Genomic DNA, 20,935 nt, shown 5'->3' with positions numbered 1-20,935 from the left:
TTGACAGGCGACCCTTCGGTTCCCAAACCAAGTCCCTATGGACTGACCTACTGCCGCCCCGTTATACTTAACATGTACCATTCGTATAGGCTACTCAAATAATATTTTGTGTATACTTAAAGTACACAATTTGAATACTTACATTATACTATTCTAGTACTAAAGGTATACTACTGTTATACTTGAATTGCTCTATTCTTATACTTAATACATACTCAAATTAAACTTTGCCTATACACAGCAAAAGTGTTGAATTAACTCCCACAGAGTTGATTTCAACACTTTTCCAGGGTTTATATAGGTCCACACTTTCCAGAGTTAAATTAACACTTTCAAAATAGTTAAATATTTAACACTATACCAGAGTTCATTTTTTAACTCGCAAACCAGAGTTAAAGTAACACTCAGGGATTTGAATAACACTGCTCTGAGTTACATTTTTTTACTATTTGGTAGTGTTAATTTTACTCCCTGAAGTGTCAAGCTAGCAACACTGGAAAAATGTTGTTGTTTTTTTAAATGTGTATATATATATATAATGTGTATATATATATATAAATAAAATCATAATTCATTCAAATTAACAAAATCATTTTCAAAAACATTTATTTTTTCCTCCCATGCAGTCACTTTAAAACATGAATGAGGGTATAATGTACAAATTTTCATCTGAAGCACTGTATGAACTTTGAATATCAAAAGGTTTATTAAATTTAATCTCAGACATTTTTAATATATACCTTTCCTCACTTTGTAATATTCTGAATGCATGATGATGGTCATCAAAATTATCTGTGAATAGCTTGTTTGTCAGAAAAAAAATGTGATCTTCAACCAAAAGTACATGACTTATTTGACAAAAGACTGGCATGTCTTCTTCAATTGCACTACAGACAACAAGTCCAGCTTTATACTCTACACCATCAACTTTTACTCAGCTAGTTGAGAAAACATCTTTTGACAAGATCATTTCAAGAATGTCATTGTTGATTACATTCTCATCTCTGAGGGAAAAAGATTTAATTGGTCCATACTCATTTTGTTTGAGGGTGAAGGTTTCCCAGTGATAAGCAATGGCCATCTGATGTTTTTCAGCAAGTGATTTGGTTATGTTTTTGAAATTTTTTAAAGAATCTTTAAACAGCTTGTGTTTGGCTTCAAACCTCATAGACCACATATGTAATAAGGGGCCAATTTTCCTTACAGAAGACGGGTAATGGATCATAAAATGATGCTTAGGTATCAAGTTTCTATGTGGATACAAGTTCTTAAATAATTTATGGTGGTAAACAATCAAATGCTTCAAATATATTGTCATACCTAGAGTGAGAGAAGGTGAAAAAAACAATGTTCATTATTTGAAGTAACAGCAGTAACTAATTCCAGTTTGGATTTCCTTCAGGAATAACGTCACCAAACAACAGTGGGATGTTTTTCACAAGACACAATGGGCTCTAGTTTCGCAGACTGGGCGCGGCGGGGGCGCAGCGCACCTGCGCTTCGCCAACTGGGTGTGGCCAGACGGATTTTGTAAGTTTGGCACACCGTGCGCCCTGGCGCAGCTACTCCTCTATCCCACCTCTGTCCCTCCTACCGGCGCAAGTCGGAAAGAGGGAGGAGAGAAGGCGTGGAGTGGGTTTTACACACATCACACCAATCAAATGAGCCCCTCTCCTCGCCCTTAAATGCGCCGCGCGAAGGCGTAATGAGAGTTTACTAAATTCGCCATGGCAGAAGAGAGCAGTAGCGTCAGATGGCCAAACTTCTCCCAGGAGGAAACTGATGTTTTGGTCTGGGAGGTCTGCTCGCAGTTTCCAAATATACGGAACTGCGAGCAGACCTCCATGGGCTGATGATGCAAAGGTAGCCTGGGAGGAGGTCACCACAATTGTAAATCAATGTTGCTTTTCTCTCATGCGCGCGCGCTCTCTCTTTCTCTCTCGCAGTCTCACTCTGTTTCTTTTCTTTTGACTTTTCTAAGATGACAGATGCTGAATATATACTCCCTATCTGATGCTGTGGCTGTTTGTGGTTGGCTGAGAGGGATGTGAACTCATTAGTTTTCAGGCTGTGTTAATCAAATCAGGTTGGGTTTCCATTACGCGTGCCAAACGTGCCAAACGTGCCAAACGTGTCAAACGGTGCCAATCCCCTTTGAGCTGACATCAGATGTGGTGGGACAGTCGATATAGAGATACATTCATGTGCTGATTGCAGATAGTTGCATTGAATAGTGTTTTTTGGGGTATTTATTGCATCGTTAATGTGCCTGATATTCTGGAAACCTGCCTGTGAGGTTTAGGTGACGTGTGCGCACTGTCCGCCGGTCAGCCAAACTTCAGCTTACACTGGCTGCGCTGACAGTAGACCTGGTTTCAGATGGTGAGCTTTTAGTGCACCTTCGGCGAAGCCTTTTGGCACGAAACTGTCACTGCGCCAAACTGGATCTGTCGACACCTCCCCCTGCTGCGCCGCCACACCCATCTCAGCGCACCTCAGTCTGCCAAACTACCAAACTGAGCGCACCTCGGGTTGCGCTGCTCGAAACTAGCTCTGCGCGGGGTTCGCCACCCTGTGCCACCTGCGCTGCACCGGGAAACTAGAGCCCCAAGTCTGAATAGAATTCAAACCAGTGCCATTGCCTGCACTCTCCAAAATAATCTTTGTGGGACGGTTTTTACGTTCTAAAAATTCATAATCAAAACTGTAAATCCTGGTAAGCAAGTCCTGTTCTGAAATAAAGTGTTGTATGAGATATCCAAAAAGCAATTTGATCTCGTACTGAGCCACACCCTCAAGAAGATCATGCATTATATCAAATGAATAATTATTACAAACATGGAAATACTTCAATGAATTAAGTGTAGAATTTTTTTTCAAACCATATAGTGACTTCAATTGTGGATTTTCTTGGAGAGACTGCCAATGCATTTCAAACATATCTTTTCCACAAAGGATCACCTTGGTTTCATCCTCACTGTTTGAGAATCATTCTTGTCAATCAAACATAGGCGACAGAAATGACGGCTACTGAATGACACATTAAAACCAAGAATTGTGTGCATCCCTAGATTATCTCCAGTGATCTGTGCAATTGTACCATACACTGGCTCATCAGAAAATGAAAAGCTTAGCCCTTGGCTTTCCAGTTTTTTCACATCATTTATCAATGGTTCCAGTATAACATCAAAACCATACTTGTTTTTCATTCTTGTGCATGAAAAAGTGATACCAAATGAATGTTCATTAAAACTGAATTAAATTTTGGGGGCAAGTTTCTTACAACAAAATAAAGACAGCCAATTTTATTCCACATTTAGAGCCAAGCGGATTGGCCGTTTCAGAATCATCATAGTATAGTTGAATTTGTAATGCATTTCTTTTTGCCGTAAATAAAGGGTGACTTTTAAAATAACTTCCATCAAAAAAGTCAGTATAAGTGTCAGGCTCTGATCTACACTCTTTGTTTAGGTAAACACAAATGTCTGGATTTCTGCACATGAACTTCAGTCTTTCTAAAATTGGCACATATATAAAAGTATCCATCACAGGTACTTGATCGTGTGTACCAGATTTTTGATTTCGCCTGCTGTCATATCTTACTCCCAGTGTTATTTCTATTGGCTCGACAACTCCCCATTTTTGGTTGAAATATCTATTTCGTTTCCATTCTGTATTCAGATTTGTGAATGGGTTTTCAATTTTTTCAAAAGACTCATTTATCACAGATATGTTGGGGTCAGTTGTAGGTAAAGCAGAAACAGCGGTATGCTTTGCTTGTGAGCGAAGCTCACTTGTTAGTTCTTCCAAATCACCTACAATTGAGGATACCAAACTGTTAGAAATCCCACTCCCTTGTAATTTGGCCACAATGGATGCACACATTTCTTTGGTTGGATCTTCAGTAGTTCCTGAATCATTGCTGTCAGAAGGAACACTGGAAGAGCTACATTGATTTGGAGGATTAAATTGGTCCTCCAAAGCATGAGCCTGAGATGAGGTTGCAACTGGCTCGCTAGAGGAACATGCAGCAGTTGAAGTTTGAGCAACTTGCTGAACATTACTATGAACACTATTAAGGTGCTTCCGAAAACCTGTATATGTTTGGAACTGGTGCCTACACCCTTGCTGTGAACAAAGCAATTTGAACCTGAGTCCAGGATAGTAACCATGTTCAACTCTTAAATGTGAAATCAACTGATGACTGCTGGGATACGATTTCTGACACATGAAACAGGTCAGCACTGTCTTAGCCTCTTACTTGTCTTAGCACTTACCGTGCTACTGGCTGGTTAAGCAGTCTGGCTCTTAGGTCTCTAACTCTGGGTGACTCCTTCATTTTCCCCACATCAATGTTATACACTGTTGTCTGCAGGAATGTGTAAACATTTACAAATACAGCATCATAAGACACATTAAACACAAAATGTGCTTGAAAAGTTCATCACATGCCCCAAGGGAGCCGTTTGCCTGGCATGGGATGAGATGCTTATCCATGGCAATGTAGAAGCTGTCAATCTTGCTCTTCTGACGCCCAACAGCGAGGAGGTACGGCTGCTGACCCTGCTGGTTGCGGAGATGCTCTTCCAAACTGCAGCATGACTAGCGTTGATAAGGAAACTGAACATTAGACACAAGAATAACGTGCAGCCACAGAAAAAACTACATTATACCACAGACGTGACAATTCAAACATCTTCTCATAGGCTAGTGCAAGATGGGAAAGCCTATGAAGACTTATTTTCAGTTTATTCCCTTTTTAACAATCCTCATTTACTTTTGTGGCTAAGAAGGTAACATGACAAATTATGGTAGATGAGCTGCCAGACAAGTGAATTTCCCTCTGAGGAGCAATACAGTTATTCTTATTCTAATCACATTAATAATATAATTACCTTATGAAAAACTACAAGTCTCTCAACTGCGTCACATGCACTAATCTTTGGAGACTTCAGACCCCCTGGCGGTGGTGGAAGGAGATGTATCAGCAACAACAGTGAGGCCATTTCTTGGTCGTAGGCTGAGGACAATGAGTCACAAGAATTAACTGACAAATTGATTGAATTAACTTCAAATTGAATACTTTTCAAGTTTAAATGAGAACAGGGAGGCATTATGTTCATATTGTTCACATTTGTCCCAAAAATCAAATCAACTTTCAGAGATACACAGAATAAACAAATAAAACCAAGTAAAAAAACAATCTCACAGGTGTTCATTTCCTAATTTTAATCATGAAAATAATGAATGAAGCAACTGTAACTGCAATTATAGCTAATGCCTTAAAACTAGCAAAACAAGTACAACTCACCTGTTGCCTCATCAAGATCACTTCCTGGGGGACTTTCTGCTGACTGCACCAAGCGACGCAACTCTGGTGTTGAAGTAAGCCGCTTAGCCCCTTTTATGACATTTGGCTTGAAGAACACATCTCATTTCTGAAGTAGCCTGGAGGATGTCTCGTCATCAAATAGGAGAGCGAAGTCTTGATCTACCTTTAAGGAATAAGATTATTAAACTATTACTACAGAAAACACTTTCAAATTTCAAGCCATTCTAAACATCTCATTCCAAACTTACCAATCCTTTTGTATCCAAGAATCTTGGAAAGGTGGAGAGGATATCTGCACTTCTGCCTGGGTCATTAACAAGCTTCTGATGGTGCTGAAAGGTCTCTTTCATCTTTTGGAAAATCAGTGACTTGTCTGTGGTATGGTTGAGGAACAACATGGCTTCTTGGCAAGCACCCCCATCAAGCTGCCTTTCAACATTAACAGACCTTTGGAAATTTGGGCCTCCTGGAGAAAAGTCAATAGGGCTTTTTGGTGCCGTTGTAGATTCTCGCTGAATCTTCCTTTGGACTGTTTTCAGCCGCCAAGAAAGGTATCCTGTGCTGCTTGCAGCATCATAGAAGTGTTCCTGAAATGACAAAAATAAAATGCATTGTTATACTCAGCTCATAAGGAATCTCAGAATTCAAATGTCAATGACATACAAACAGCTTTATAACACAACATGTTAAGTATAACATGAACAATTCATGAAAACAATGATAATGAATATTACATAGCCTTTCTTGGAATATGGATCCTTGAGGGAAGGGAACAGCATCACTTTACCAAGAGCATACTCTTCTCGGATTACTTTAGTGGGGAGGTGCCTGAGAGGATATATTAAATTAGTAATCTAAAATTATGCAATGGCCATGCAGTTATTTGGCACAAATAAATAGAAAATGAAACACACATACCCATGATTATCAATCATGTGAGCCACCAATATGTTAACCATTTGTCTCCTCGTAGCATCTGTTAGGGTTTCTGTTGTTTGGTACTCCTGTAGTACTTCTTCACCACCGGACTTGCCTGAAACATGAGAATGCAAAACATGATGAGAAAGTGATAAACAGCTTTTCTAGAGACTCAGAGTCAAAAAATATTAGAGTTAAGGAACTGAGAATCAAGCTTTGTTACAACCTGTTTAGCAGACACTGCACGTGTATCCTCAATTCTTTGTCTCTTGCTAGGGACCTCATCCAAGATTACAGTTGACGCACTTGAGCTGAAGCTTGAGTCAGACATCTCAGAGGAAGAAGACAAGGAGCTATCAAATTCTGAAGGAATAAAAAAACATGTAAATAATTGTATTATGTAGGCTGTAGAGTGCTTGATTATACTTGCCTGTACATCTCACCATCATTTGAGAAAACTGTCAGCACTGCATTGCCTTGTCCAAAGAGGTCGCTGAATATTTCTGCATCAACTTCTGTGCATCAGGTGGCAGGCAAAATCTCTCGAGGACTGGAAAAGATAGTATAATAAAACAGAATGTGCTTTTGGAGTCAGCACTGTTTCTAGCCTCACAGAGAATGACTGTTCACGTAACATACATTCATCCACCACTGTATAATCATTAGACCTAGAACATTTCCCCCTCGCAAATCCCATTCTCTCGTAATTCCAGATTTGAAAATTGGCTTGTTTTTTTAAATTGACTGTTTGGGTGTATATTACGCCTTACACTCTGAAACTGAAAATGTTTAGCAATTTACCATCATTTATGTCTGCTAAAGGTATCTAAAGAAATCATGGTCTACAGCTTTAAAGAGCTTCCAAAAAGAAGTTTTAATAGAATATAGGTGCATTTTTTAAACTTTAAAAAAAAATCAAATACCTTTTACATGGAAATGCAGAAAGTCAAACTGTCCTTCAACCTCATCCAACTTCACATACTTCTGCTGTTGGCTGTACTTTACCTGCACCAGCATTTTAACTGAAACATGCAAGAAAGACAGAGTAAATTAACATGTAAAGGAAGAACAGTAAAAAATAAAATAAAGAGAAGTCCATAGGATACACATGATTAACCGTTTTACCGTTAACCGATAACATGAACTTTGACCGATTAATACTATCAATTAATTTTTTATAACCTTTTTTGTTAACCTTTTTCTCTGCAACCACGGGACATCTGAGCGGGTATTCTCCGTTCTTAATAAAAACCCGTAGACAATCTGACCGCTATGCCGAGAGAGGACTGAGGTAGGCCTGAGCTGATTATTTTATTTTGAGGTCAGAGATTTTCGTTTAAATAACCCTAACCCTAACCCTAACCCTTTAAATACAAAGTGTCGGCTGATTTTAAAATCAGTGGAGGTCTTTTTTTCTAGTTGCAGCGCCGAGAAGATTCATGTGTGTTTAGGTTTTGTTAATCTGTTGGCTGTTGCCACTGACACCACTGTTGCCAGAACAACTGCGACCCAAGTGTGTGAGGCAACACACGCAAACAAAACAAATGTTGGCGTATCCCTATAGACGGCTTTAATACCTAACCGTTAACGTTAGCTAACGCCATGTTAGCTTAATTTACTGTTAGCTTACCTCGACAAATTTGCTGTTCAGTCCTGTCAATAAACAAGGCTTTGTAAAGCATATTATTTTCCATAGATGTTTCATTGTTCATACTACAGTTCCCAGCATCAATTTATAATTATTTTAACAAGTTTGAACTTACTTGCACTTACCGTGTAGGACCGCATGAGAGGAGGAAAATGGCGCTGATCTGTCTCCTTGTCTGAAGAAGTGAAGTGCGGGGGGCGGAGGCGGAGTTCAATTACAAATCTGCAGAGTTGGGTTAACACTCATGTGATCAGCTCTGTCAAATAACTCCAACACTGAACACAATTTAACACAGAAATTACACTTTGGGAGTGAAAATCAACTCCTAAATGTTTAACCCTGAAATTTCAACTACTACAGTACACTACTCCCACACTTACCTTATACTTGAATTGCATTATACTCAAATTAAAGCAGTGTTAGTAAACGAATTAATAGATAATCATATTGATTTCCTCAGTCTCACTGAAACCTGGCTGTGTCAAGATGAATATGTTAGTCTAAATGAATCCACTCCTCCCAGTCATAATAATACCCACATTCCTCGAGGCAGCGGCTGAGCAGGGGGAGTTGCAGCCATTTTTAACTCTAGTCTGTTAATCAGCCCTAAACCTAAACTAGATTATAATTCATTTGAAAGCCTTGTTCTTAGTCTTTTACATCCGACCTGGAAAACCTTGCAGCCACTTTTATTTGTTATAGTGTACTGTGCTCCTGGCCCGTATTCTGAAATTGTATCTGAATTCTCAGTGTTTTTATCCAGTTTAGTTCTTAAATCAGATGAAGTTATTATTATAGGCGATTTTAACATTCATGTCGACGTTGATAATGACTCCCCGGCTACCGCCTTTATCTCATTATTAGACTCCTTGGCTTCAGTCAGGGTGTACATGAACCCACTCATTGTTTTAACCATACCCTCGATCTAGTTCTGACATATGGAAATGAAATTGATAACAGTCTTTCCACAATCTGATTACTTTTGATTTCTTTTTACTCGATTACATGCCACTCAGCAACAGTTACTATACTAGATGTTTAACAGATAGTGTTGTCGCAAAATTTAAGGAAATGATTACTCCATCATTAAATTCAATACCAAGTCCTTCAGGAACAGAGGTTTCCCGTACCGACTTTAACCTCTCCCGAATTGATCATTTTGTTGATAGTGCCGTAGGCTCGCTGCGAACAACACTCGACTCTGTAGATCCTCTTAAAAAGAAGTTAACAAAGCAAAGAAAGTTCGCTCCTTGGTATAACTCTCAAACCCATAAGTTAAAACAAATATTGCGAAAATTTGAAAGGAATTGGCGATTAACCAAACTGGAAGAATCTCATTTAATCTGGGCAGACAGTCTCAAAATTTATAAGTGGGGCCTCCGCAATGCCAGAGCAAACTATTACTCAGCTTTAATAGAAGAAAACAAGAATAACCCCAGGTTTCTTTTCAGCACTGTAGCCAGGCTGACTGAGAGTCACAGCTCTATTGAGCCTTGTATTCCTTTAGCCCTTAGCAGTAATGGTTTTATGAGCTTTTTTAATGACAAAATTCTAACTATTAGAGGCAAAATTCATGACCTCCTGTCCTCAGATAGTAGGCCTACCTATCTAACCTCAAACACAGCTGTAAGACCTAATATATATTTAGATTGCTTCTCCCCAATTTCTCTTCAAGAATTGACCGCAGTGATTTATTCATCTAAATCATCAACGTGTCTCTTAGACCCCATCCCAACTAGGCTACTTAAGGAGGTCATACCTTTAGTTAACACTCATATATTAGATATGATCAATATATCCTTATTAACAGGCTATGTACCACAGTCTTTTAAGGTAGCTGTAATTAAACCTCTACTAAAAAAGCCCACCCTGGATCCAGAGGTGTTAGCCAGCTATAGACCAATATCTAATCTTCCCTTTATGTCAAAGATCCTTGAGAAAGTAGTCGCAGACCAGCTGTGTGATTTTCTCCATGATAATAATTTATTTGAGGAATTTCAGTCAGGATTTAGAGTGCATCATAGCACTGAGACAGCACTAGTTAAAATTACAAATGACCTTCTGATTGCTTCAGACAAAGGACTCGTCTCTGTACTTGTTTTATTAGATCTTAGTGCGGCGTTTGACACTATTGACTATCAAATTCTACTGCAGAGACTGGATCACTTAATTGGCCTAAAAGGTTCTGCACTAAGCTGGTTTAAATCTTATTTATCTGATCGTTTTCAGTTTGTTGACGTTCATAATAAATCATACTTACGTACTAAAGTTTGTTCTGGAGTTCCGCAAGGTTCTGTGCTCGGACCAGTCCTATTTATTCTATATATGCTTCCTTTAGGCAACATCATTAGAAATCACTCTATAAATTTCCATTGTTATGCGGATGATACTCAGTTGTATTTATCGATGAAGCCAGAAGAAAGTAATCAATTAACTAAACTCCATAACTGCCTTAAAGACATAAAAACCTGGATGAGCACCAATTTCCTGATGTTAAATTCAGACAAAACTGAAGTTATTGTTCTTGGCCCCAAACAACTCAGAGACTCTTTATCTGATGACATAGTTTCTCTAGATGACATTGCTCTGGCCTCTACCACTACTGTAAGAAACCTCAGAGTAACATTTGATCAAGATTTGTCTTTTAATTCTCATTAAAAACAAACCTCACAGACTGCATTTTTTCACCTGCGTAATATTGTGAAAATTAGGCCTATCCTGACCCGAAAAGATGCAGAAAAATTGGTCCACGCTTTTGTTACCTCAAGGCTGGATTACTGTAACTCTCTATTATCAGGTAGCTCTAGTAAGTCCTTAAAAACTCTCCAGCTAATTCAGAATGCAGCAGCACGTGTAATAACAGGAACTAAGAAACGAGATCATATTTCTCTTGTTTTAGCTTCTCTGCACTGGCTCCCTGTAAAATCCAGAATTGAATTTAAAATCCTTCTGTTAACTTATAAAGCTCTAAATGGTCAAGCTCCATCATATCATAGCTCATAGTGCCTTATTATCCCACCAGAACACTGCGCTCTGAGAACGCAGGGTTACTCGTGGTCCCTAAAGTCTCCAAAAGTAGATCAGGAGCTAGAGCCTTCAGCTATCAGGCTCCTCTCCTGTGGAATCATCTTCCTGTTACGGTCCGGGAGGCAGACACCGTCTCCACATTTAAGACTAGACTTAAGACTTTCCTCTTTGATAAAGCTTATAGTTAGGGCTGGCTCAGGCTTGCCCTGTACCAGCCCCTAGTTAGGCTGACTTAGGCCTAGTCTGCCGGAGGACCCCCTATAATACACCTTCTCTCCTTCTCTCTCTCTCTCTCTCTCTCTCTCTCTCTCTCTCTCTCTCTCTCTCTCTCTCTCTCTCGTATCCTATTACTGCATCTTGCTAACTCGGCCATTCTGGATGTCACTAACTCGGCTTCTTCTCCGGAGCCTTTGTGCTCCACTGTCTCTCAGATTAACTCATATCGCAGCGGTGCCTGGGTAGCGTGGCGTGTGTGGTTGTGCTGCTGCCGTGGTCCTGCCAGATGCCCCCTGCTGCTGCTGCCATCATTAGTCATTAATCATACTTCTACTGTTATTATACACATATGATTATTGTCACACATGTATACTATCAGATATTAATATATACTTTCAACATATTGTACCACAGTAGCCAGAACTATAACTCTAATATTATTACTTTCATTAATGTTGTTGTAAGCTACTGTCATTACCGTCTGTCCTGCATCTCTCTCTCTCTCTCTCTCTCTCTCTCTCTCTCTGTCTCTCTTTCTGTCTCATTGTGTCATACGGATTACTGTTAATTTATTATGCTGATCTGTTCTGTATGACATCTATTGCACGTCTGTCCGTCCTGGAAGAGGGATCCCTCCTCAGTTGCTCTTCCTGAGGTTTCTACCATTTTTTTCCCCCGTTAAAGGGGTTTTTTTGGGAGTTTTTCCTTATCCACTATGAGGGTCCTAAGGACAGAGGGATGTCGTATGCTGTAAAGCTCTGTGAGGCAAATTGTGATTTGTGATATTGGGCTTTATAAATAAAATTGATTGATTGATTGATACTTTGCATATACTTGAAGAGGCAACAGATATCATCTTTTCCTAAATATATCATTATGAAACATCGCCATCGCGATGTGTGCGTGTGCGATAGTCACATCGCAGGACGTGCAATGTTTTCTCTTTTTTTAGCACATGTTAACTTTTGTTTTGCTTCAGAAAAGCAGCTCTGAAGAGAGCTCCTTGCTTTGCTCCGCTTACCTCTCTGAGCACTCAGCAGCCCCTACCCCTCTCATGCACACGCTGCAGTCACACACTGAAAATGAGCGACATGCAAGAGAGAGAAACGGTAAAAGAGGATTTATGCCTGGTATACACTACACGACTTTTCTGCCCATTCTGAAAGTCACTGTGTCACATTACAAGATTGTGGAGTCATAAAATCGTGCCATGACTTGGCCGACAGACATGACGCACTACACGATGGTACACACCAATTATCCCCGGTCGTCTTTCACAACGTGTGTGATGTCATGGGGTTATTCTTGTCCTATTTTTATTAGCTTTTACTATTATTTCAGTCACTGTGTCTCCTCATGTGCCAGCCGAAATCTTGTTGTGGTCACCTAAAAAACGCCAGCAGATGGCAGGAGCTACATTTGAAGTACCGTACGCAAACATATAAGTTACTGAATCCTCCACAACAGGTTCTTACAAATGTTTCACATAAAAGCCTACGTAGAAAATGGAGGGATTCTCTCAGCCGAGGTTATAAGGGGCTTTTAATTTGAAACAATTTCAGGAAGTGTTGAGTTTGAAATGACGGCACTGTGCATTAACTTTATCAAGGCAACGGGAGTGGATAAAAAGTAAAAATATAAAGATACAGAGGGATTAATAAATAACAGCCCATTTATAATGTAGTCTTTTTCAAATGAAGCTGGTAGCCTCTGTTGTTGTGGTGAGTAAAAGTCCCGCCACTATTTTTTAATTTTCTTACTTTAGGTCATCTGGTGAAAATTCTTGTATTTTTTAATATGGCAATATATACTGTATTGCAAAAAAAAAAAAAAAATCGATCAGAAAATAATCTATTCTTGTGTACACTTAATGGACTCCAGAGTAGAAAGAATATGCTCTTCCTGCGGAATTGACAATCCTCCATATATCAAGTATATCTGTAGTGTTTATGTAGATGTTTAGGAATTCACTAGATTTGGAAGGGTTTATTTTTCAAGATGAAGACCTATCTAGATATTGGTCTAATACACACTTGAAGTCGCCCCCAGTTATTAAATTAGACTGGGACATATCCGGAATTGAATCAAATACCTTACTGAAAAATTGTGGGTTATCAAAATTTGGCCCATATAAATTTACCAAAGTCAGTGGGGTTGAGTGCAGTTCTCCCGTCACTATAATGTACCTACCTTGCTTACCAGCTATTGTGGCTTTGTGCTTAAATGGAATACCTTTACGAATTAGAATTGCAGTGCCCCTGGCTTTGGAGGAAAAATTGGAGTGGTACAGCTGTCCTATTCACCTGCTTCTCAGCCTGTTGTGTGAGTCATTCTTGAGATGAGTTCCTTGCAAGAATATTATGTCAGTGTTAAGGGATTTTAAATGGGCAAAGATTTTGCCCCGTTTAATCAGCTAATTTGCACCTCTGATATTCCAGCTACAGAATGTGATGCCTTTACCTCCTATTTTGCTTGCTACATGGTCCTGCATATCCTACCTAGTGTAATTTGTCACTTGTTGAGTTACTGTAGATGGTCCATCCTACTTGGTTAAATTGTGTTATTATGTGAAGTCTGGGCAACCCCCCCTCCCCCCACCCCCATACATACACACAGATTCCCAGAAAACAATAGAAAAGGTGAGCATGAAACACTCAATACTGAGGTAATCAAGATACAAATAAAGTAATAGTGGAGTCCCACAAAAACTCAGAATAGTAGACTTAAAGCAACTTTCCATACAATTAACTTCTAATACTATTATTAACTAAGTAACTCTGCAGCTTTAATGATTTATGAACTTAACAAACCAAAATTGTCCCTTTAATCGAGTACCTTGGAATTTAACTACATCTTATGGGGTGATTGTCTGGAGGTATTTATGAAGACCACCGTATGCACTGGAGTGTGTTGGGCAAGTCAACACAAGTTATAACAAAGTATCAAAAAACATAACCAAATGTGAATTCTTTTGGCAAAAGTCTCATAATAATAAACCCTCAGTCAGTTGTGGATTTACCATGTGCAATATAAGAGGGTCTGAGACAGACATAGTCCCAAATTTTTATAATATTTATCCCATGGCAATGCTCTCGGCATACTGGAGCACCTCTTTGGGGTTGGTGAAGAGGGAGTCAGAGCCATCGTATGTGATTCAGAGTTTGGCCGGGTATAAGAGTCCAGCTGATGGAAAACGTTACACATGCAAACTTGTTGAGTCAAATGTTCCATTAGTAATGCCACTTAACGTAGCTGTCCAATTACAGTAGAACTGTAACGGGTTGTGTTTTGACCCAATTGCAGCACACGGAAACCAGAAACAGTTGGTAATAATGATTAATGCTACAAATCAGTGGGTACAGGGCAGGGCAAATAAACAGCACACAGTACAGTTCAACACTCTGGCAAAGTCTCTCCACAAGGTCTCTGGCAGTCAGGCTGATTCGGCAGGCCAAACTGGGCTGGAAAGCAGGTGAGTGGTCAGTGACATTTGCCCAGAAACACACACAGTTCAGTTCAATAACAGGCAATGGTACCGTGGAAGAGCAGGCAGGAGACATAGTCATGGAGTCAGAAGATCCAGAATCAGGTAATCAGGTGCAGAATTTCATGAAAAGAACACCTGCTCAACTGTTAAACACAGGGGTGGATCCATCATGTGTTGGGCTTGTGTTGCAGCCAGTGGCACAGGGAATATTTCACAGGTTGAGACAGGAATATATTCACTTAAATTCAAGCAAATTCTGGAAGCAAACATTACACCATCTGTAAAAAAATTGAAGATGAAGAGAGGATGGCCCCCACAACAGTTCAATGATCCTAATCACACCTTGAAATCCACAATGGACTACCTCATGAGGCACAAGTTAAGGTTTTGCCATGGCCCTCACAGTCCCCTAAACTTAACATCATTGAAAACTTTTGGACAGACTTCAAAGTCAAGACAGCACAAGACTCTCAGAACTAGAAGCCTTTTGCAATGAAGAAATGGGTGACAAAACTGAACAAGAACGGAAAGACTTTTAGTTGAACACAAAAATAATTTAGAGGCTATGATACTTGTCAAAGGGGACACTAGTAAGTACTTACCATGCAGTGTGTCCAAACTTTTGCTTCAGGCCTTTCTCCTTTTTTGTTATTTTGAAACTGGAAAAGATTTAACTAAAAGGTAATCTTGCTTAAAATACCAGAAAAAAATGTGTCGTTTCAACTTTTTGCCTTTTGGAGATCAGTTCATCACCTACTTAAATTACTATTTCCAGTAAATGGAATTTTGACCCAGAGTGCTTAAACTTTTGCATGCCATTTTAAGTACTCACAGGACATACAGCCAGTGGCAAGTGTAGTGACATAAGCAGACAGAAACACTCACACTGTAGCATCATTGTCGGATGGTAATGCCAAGCAGCCACAGGCAAGCAGGAACCAAGGACACAAAAGCAGATCTGAAGGTTGGGGACAGAAGGCTAGTGCGCTTACCGGGAATCAAATATAGCAGGTAGGTCAGAGGCAGCCAAGGTTAACTATGTGAAATAAGTTTAGAAAAAAGTACTATAGAGTCTTGCATGAGTGGCGAAGAGCAATCTGGCAAAGAGTGTTTGTGTGATTGTTTATACCCCAGGCTGGGGTATATATACCGGCTGTGTGTAATGAGGAACAGGTGAACTGAGTTGCCTTAATGAGGTGGGTGTGACTGATGCTGAGATGTAGGAAACCAGGGTGAATGGAAAACTACTGGATGGGAGCTGGGTGACTGGGCAGGCAGAAATGAGCAGGTGACCAATAATGCAGAACTGTGACCAGCACAAACTGTATGCATTGCAAGTTGAGCAACAACTGTTTTATTTGCAGTGTTGTTGTTGCTGTTATTGAACAACTGAACGTGTTTGTAGTTTTCTAGTCCATCAGCCCTTGCTGGCTATAAACAAAGCTTTCTATATAACCGTGGGTAATAAACACTAATAATTCACTATATTAATAAATACAGCCCCAACGGGGGCACAAGCCAGTGTTCTCATTGGGCCGGTCCCAAACCCGGATAAATGCAGAGGGTTGTGTCAGGAAGGGCATCCGACATAAAACCTATGTCAAATCAAACATGTGAATCATGAATATGACTTCCATACCAGATTGGTTGAGGCCCGGGTTAACAATGACCACCACCGGTGCTGTTGATCTACAGGGTGCCGGTGGAAATTGGACTACTGTTAGTCGAAAAAGGAGACGAGGAAGGCATGTCCATACGCAGAGAGAGAAGAGGAAAGGCAAGAGACTAGAACTAAGAGTAGGGACTTTGAATGTTGGGACTATGACAGGGAAAGCTAGAGAGTTGGCTCACATGATGCAGAGGAGGAAGGTGGATATACTGTGTGCTCAGGAGACCAGGTGGAAAGGTAGCAAGGCTAGAAGTTTAGGAGCAGGGTTCAAGCTGTTTTATCATGGTGTGGATGGAAATAGAAATGGAGTAGAAGTTATCCTGAGGGAGGAGTTTGTTAGGAATGTTCTGGAGGTGAAAAGAGTGTCAGATAGGGTGATGAGTCTGAAGCTAGAAATTGAAGGTGTGATGTTCAGTGTTGTTAGTGGTTATGCCCCACAGGTAGAATGTGAGTTAGAAGAGAAAGAGACATTCTGGAGTGAGTTAGATGAAGTGATGAAGAATATCCCTAGAGGTGGTGAGAGTGGTGATTGGTGCAGACCTCAATGGACATGTTGGGGCAGGGAACAGAGGTGATGAGGAGGTGATGGGCAGATCCATGATAGAAAAGCAGAAGGACAGATGGCGGTAGACTTTGCAAAAAGGATGGAAATGGTTGTAGTGAATACTTTCTTTCAGAAGAGGCAGGAACATAGGGTGAGTGGAGGTAGGAGCACTGTTACGCCCCGGTCTAGGGGTGTGGGTGCGTAACATAAGGATACACAGGAACACAAGAATAAATGTACAGGTGAGCAATTTATTGCTACACACTCCAAAAAAAACCCACACTGCACAATATCGCACACAAATGGAGCAAATGACGTCAGGGTGAACCCAGGCCAAAACAACAAACAAAAAGCAACCTGTCTACCAACTGGCGAAATAACTAATTCCTAACGAAAATAAAAGAAACAAAAATACAATATAGGCCTAACTCCCTAGGCTAAAGAAAAACAGGAGCTCACCCCTACGCTCCGTGCAAACAATAATATGTGACAGTGACTATTTACAATATATATATACAGGCAACTCAGCTGGCCCTAAGGCGCTGGTCTTAACAAAAGATACAATATTTAGCAAGGCAAACTAAATACGAACACACACACTATAGTCACACACGAGATCACTTATCAACAAAAAATCAGGGAAACGATGTGCTGCTGCCATGTACGAGAGTCGTCTTGCGGCTTCCCTGTGGCCAGCATTATGAAGGCCGAGCCCCTTGCTCAACCAATCCGGCAGCGGTGACGTCACACTCGTTATCCAGTCGGCAACTGTCGTCAATGAAGGCTGAGCCCCTTGCTCGGCCAATCCAGCCGTAGTGACGCCACGATCGTTTAGTGAATCACCTGCACACCTGTTAACTAGAGCTGGGTATCGATTCAGATTTTCCAGATCGATTCGATTCGATTTTCAAGGACTCAGTTCGATCCAATTCACGATTCGATTCAATTCATTTCAATTCAGTTCAATATCGATTCAGTCAAGTATATTTCAATTATGATACAAAATTTGCCTGGATATTAAGATATTTTCTGAGAACTAACGAAGTATATTTAACAAGGAACACTCTGACCTGGTGCATTACTATTAAAAATACTGTTTACATTAAGAATTGACCCCAAAGCAGTACAATAGTCATCATGTACTTTTATTTAACATTACCTGACACATACAAAATAAATATTTTAAATTAAATCTAATCACAAGGCAGACAATTTAAATGAAGTGGCTACAAAAATGTAAACAAAGGACATCCACAAGTTTGCTGCCTGTAACCGTCTTATAAAGCTTTTGTGCAATACACTACAGTGGTTGTGATGCACACATTGTCTGTATCAGAAGAGAAACAATATACATAGGTGAACCCTGCAGCAAAGTAAACCCTCTTCCTCAGAGAGGATCTTTGCCTCCTAGTTTGTTCATGGCGGCAGAGCGGAGTGAACCGTCTTTCTTCTCAGAGGATCGCTGAGGCACGCTGCTCTCCGTGTCTGTGTAAACAAGTTTCGCTGGCGATTTGACCGTCACTAGAAGCACATTATGACCCTTTGTAAAAGTTTCTGTGTGGTACCTGTGTTGTACATGAGCTAATGTTAGCGGATAAGGAAGGACTGAGAGGCTGTCCGGTATGTGTGTGTGTGTGTGTGTGTGTGTGTCTGTGTCTGAGTGTCTGAGGAGCGTCAGTACGTTAGCCTTGCTGTTTGTCATGTTAACGTTATCGTCGGCAGCCCTGAATAGCTTGTAAAGCTTTAGCATAGCTAGTTAACACATTTGTTATCGGCCCATGTGTTTACTGCTACAGGGGATTAATAAATCTTTGGTTTATTTGCACAGTGTCGCCTCTCTGCCGTCTTTTATCATGCTTGCTAATGCTAAGTTAACTTCACCAGCAGATCTGTATGAGGTACAAACTGAGGCTACAGTTAGCAGTGTGCTGATGCTTAGTGGTATTTCTTAATCTTTTTCTGTGAAACTGATGTGCATTTAATAAACATGCGTACATTATTAGCGTTAATTTTTAGGGGAAAATGCGAGTGAAAATACTCTTTCAAATACTCATTCAGTGTCCGGCCGTCTCGCAAAATCTCTCGCCTTGACCTCAGGTGCTAAATGCTGATCTCGCGAGACTACCTGGGTTGATAGTACTGCAGGCTGCTACTGGCTGTACAACACGTCCACGGAGGAAAATAGCTATAGTAAAAGATCGATTTTTTTAATTAATGAATCGATTTTGTGCCATTTAAAGGAAAATCGATTTGAATCGATTAAATTGATTTTTTCAACCCAGCTCTACTGTTAACACAAAACACACGATCTCTGGAAGAAAGAGAGGTCTAACTCTCCACTAAACATATGGATCAAATGCATACATAGACATACACATACGCATAATAAATACACAGATCATAATGCACATATACACGTAATGAATACACAGGCAGCCGTGGGACGTAACACGCACACAGGTGGACTACATCTTGTGTAGACGATGTAAACTGAGGGAGATCAGTGACTGCAAAGTCGTGGTAAGTGAGAGTGTAGCCAGACAGCATAGGATGGTGGTGTGTAGTGTGATGATCCCTGTGTCATCTAGGGGTGTGTCTGCTGTGAGAGTTTGTCAGGCCTGTCTCTCCCAGGCTGACTTGATTGCAACTCAGTGCACCTGGGCCTGGTGCACTGAAAGTGATAAAAGCTGTGCTCACTCATTGACTCACTCTCTGCTTCTCCCTACAGGCAACCACTCTGGTCTGGTTTGGTAATGTTTTAGTTTCTTTGCTTTGATGCACTCTCCATTATTATCACACATGTATACTGCCAGATATTAATATATACTTTCAACATATTGTACCACAGTAGCCAGAACTATAACTATAATATTATTACTTTCATTAATGTTGTTGTAAGCTACTGTCATTACTGTCTGTCCTGCATCTCTCTCTCTCTCCCCCTCTCTTTCTGTCTCATTGTGTCATACGGATTACTGTTAATTTATTATGCTGATCTGTTCTGTACGACATCTATTGCACGTCTGTCCGTCCTGGAAGAGGGATCCCTCCTCAGTAGCTCTTCCTGAGGTTTCTACTTTCTACCTTATCCGCTGTGAGGGTCCAAAGGACAGAGGGATGTTGTATGCTGTAAAGCCCTGTGAGGCAAATTGTGATTTGTGATATTGGGCTTTATAAATAAAATTGATTGATTGATTGACTTACACATACACACTCTCCCACACCCATCATTCAATACTCACACATAGTACTGATATCACTGACATTCACACCCCGTATGTTATTCTTATTTAGTTATTTGCTAATTTGGTCTAATTTGGTTTGATTTGCTTCTAATAAAATATCTTTTCTTAACCATTTACCATGGTGTGTCTCCTTTTTGTTATGGCCATTTGAGCCGGGACGTAACATGTAGGATGACTCACACGTAGGTGGCAAGGAAGATGAAGAGGACAAAGGCAGAGCAGAGGATGAAGAGGTGCAAGCTGAAAAAGGAAGAGGGTTGTGTGGTTTTCAAGGAGGAGTTGAGACAGGCTCTGGGTGGCCAGGAGGTGCTCCCAAATGACTGGACAACTACAGCTAATGTTATCAGAGAGACTGGTAGGAGAGTACTTGGTGTGTCATCTGGAAGGAAAGGTGATAAGGAGACCTGGTGGTGGAATGAGGAAGTGCAGGAGTGTATACAGAGAAAGAGGTTAGGTAAGAAGAAGAGGGACACTGAGAGGACTGAGGAGAGTAGACAGGAGTACAGGGAGATTCAGCATAAGGTGACGGTAGAGGTTTGCAAAGGACAAACAAAGGGTGTATGATGACTTGTATGATAGGTTGGACAGTAAGGAGGGAGAGACTGATTTATTTTATACAGGTTGGCAAGGCAGAGAGATAGAGATGGGAAGGATGTGAAGCAGATTAGGGTGATTAAGGATAGAGATGGGAATGTATTGACAGGTGCCACAAGTGTGATGGGAAGATGCAAAGCATACTTAAGAGTTGATGAATGAGGAAAATGAGAGAGAACAAAGAGTAGAAGAGGTGACCATTGTGGAGCAGGAAGAAGCAAAGATAGTAAGGATCAAGTGAGGAGGGCACTGAAG

The 20,935-nt window shown here is 40.4% G+C and overlaps 1 pseudogene across 1 annotated transcript; it reads right to left on the bottom strand.

Moving 5' to 3' along the window:
* Positions 1–602: 602 nt before the first annotated feature.
* LOC117272479 (uncharacterized) lies at positions 603–7,546 on the bottom strand (annotated as a pseudogene). Its single transcript, XR_004502940.2, has 9 exons — positions 7,174–7,546; positions 6,694–6,800; positions 6,455–6,613; positions 6,251–6,365; positions 6,067–6,160; positions 5,581–5,919; positions 5,312–5,495; positions 4,896–5,020; positions 603–4,602 (listed from the first exon to the last, which is right to left on the bottom strand). The product of XR_004502940.2 is annotated as an uncharacterized LOC117272479 (transcript).
* Between the last annotated feature and the right edge of the window lie 13,389 nt (positions 7,547–20,935).

This window comes from Epinephelus lanceolatus, chromosome 12, assembly GCF_041903045.1.
Source record: "Epinephelus lanceolatus isolate andai-2023 chromosome 12, ASM4190304v1, whole genome shotgun sequence".
NCBI lineage: Eukaryota > Metazoa > Chordata > Actinopteri > Perciformes > Serranidae > Epinephelus > Epinephelus lanceolatus.
The sequence above is the reverse complement of the archived record's forward strand: the minus strand, read 5'-3'. Positions and strand labels throughout refer to the sequence as shown.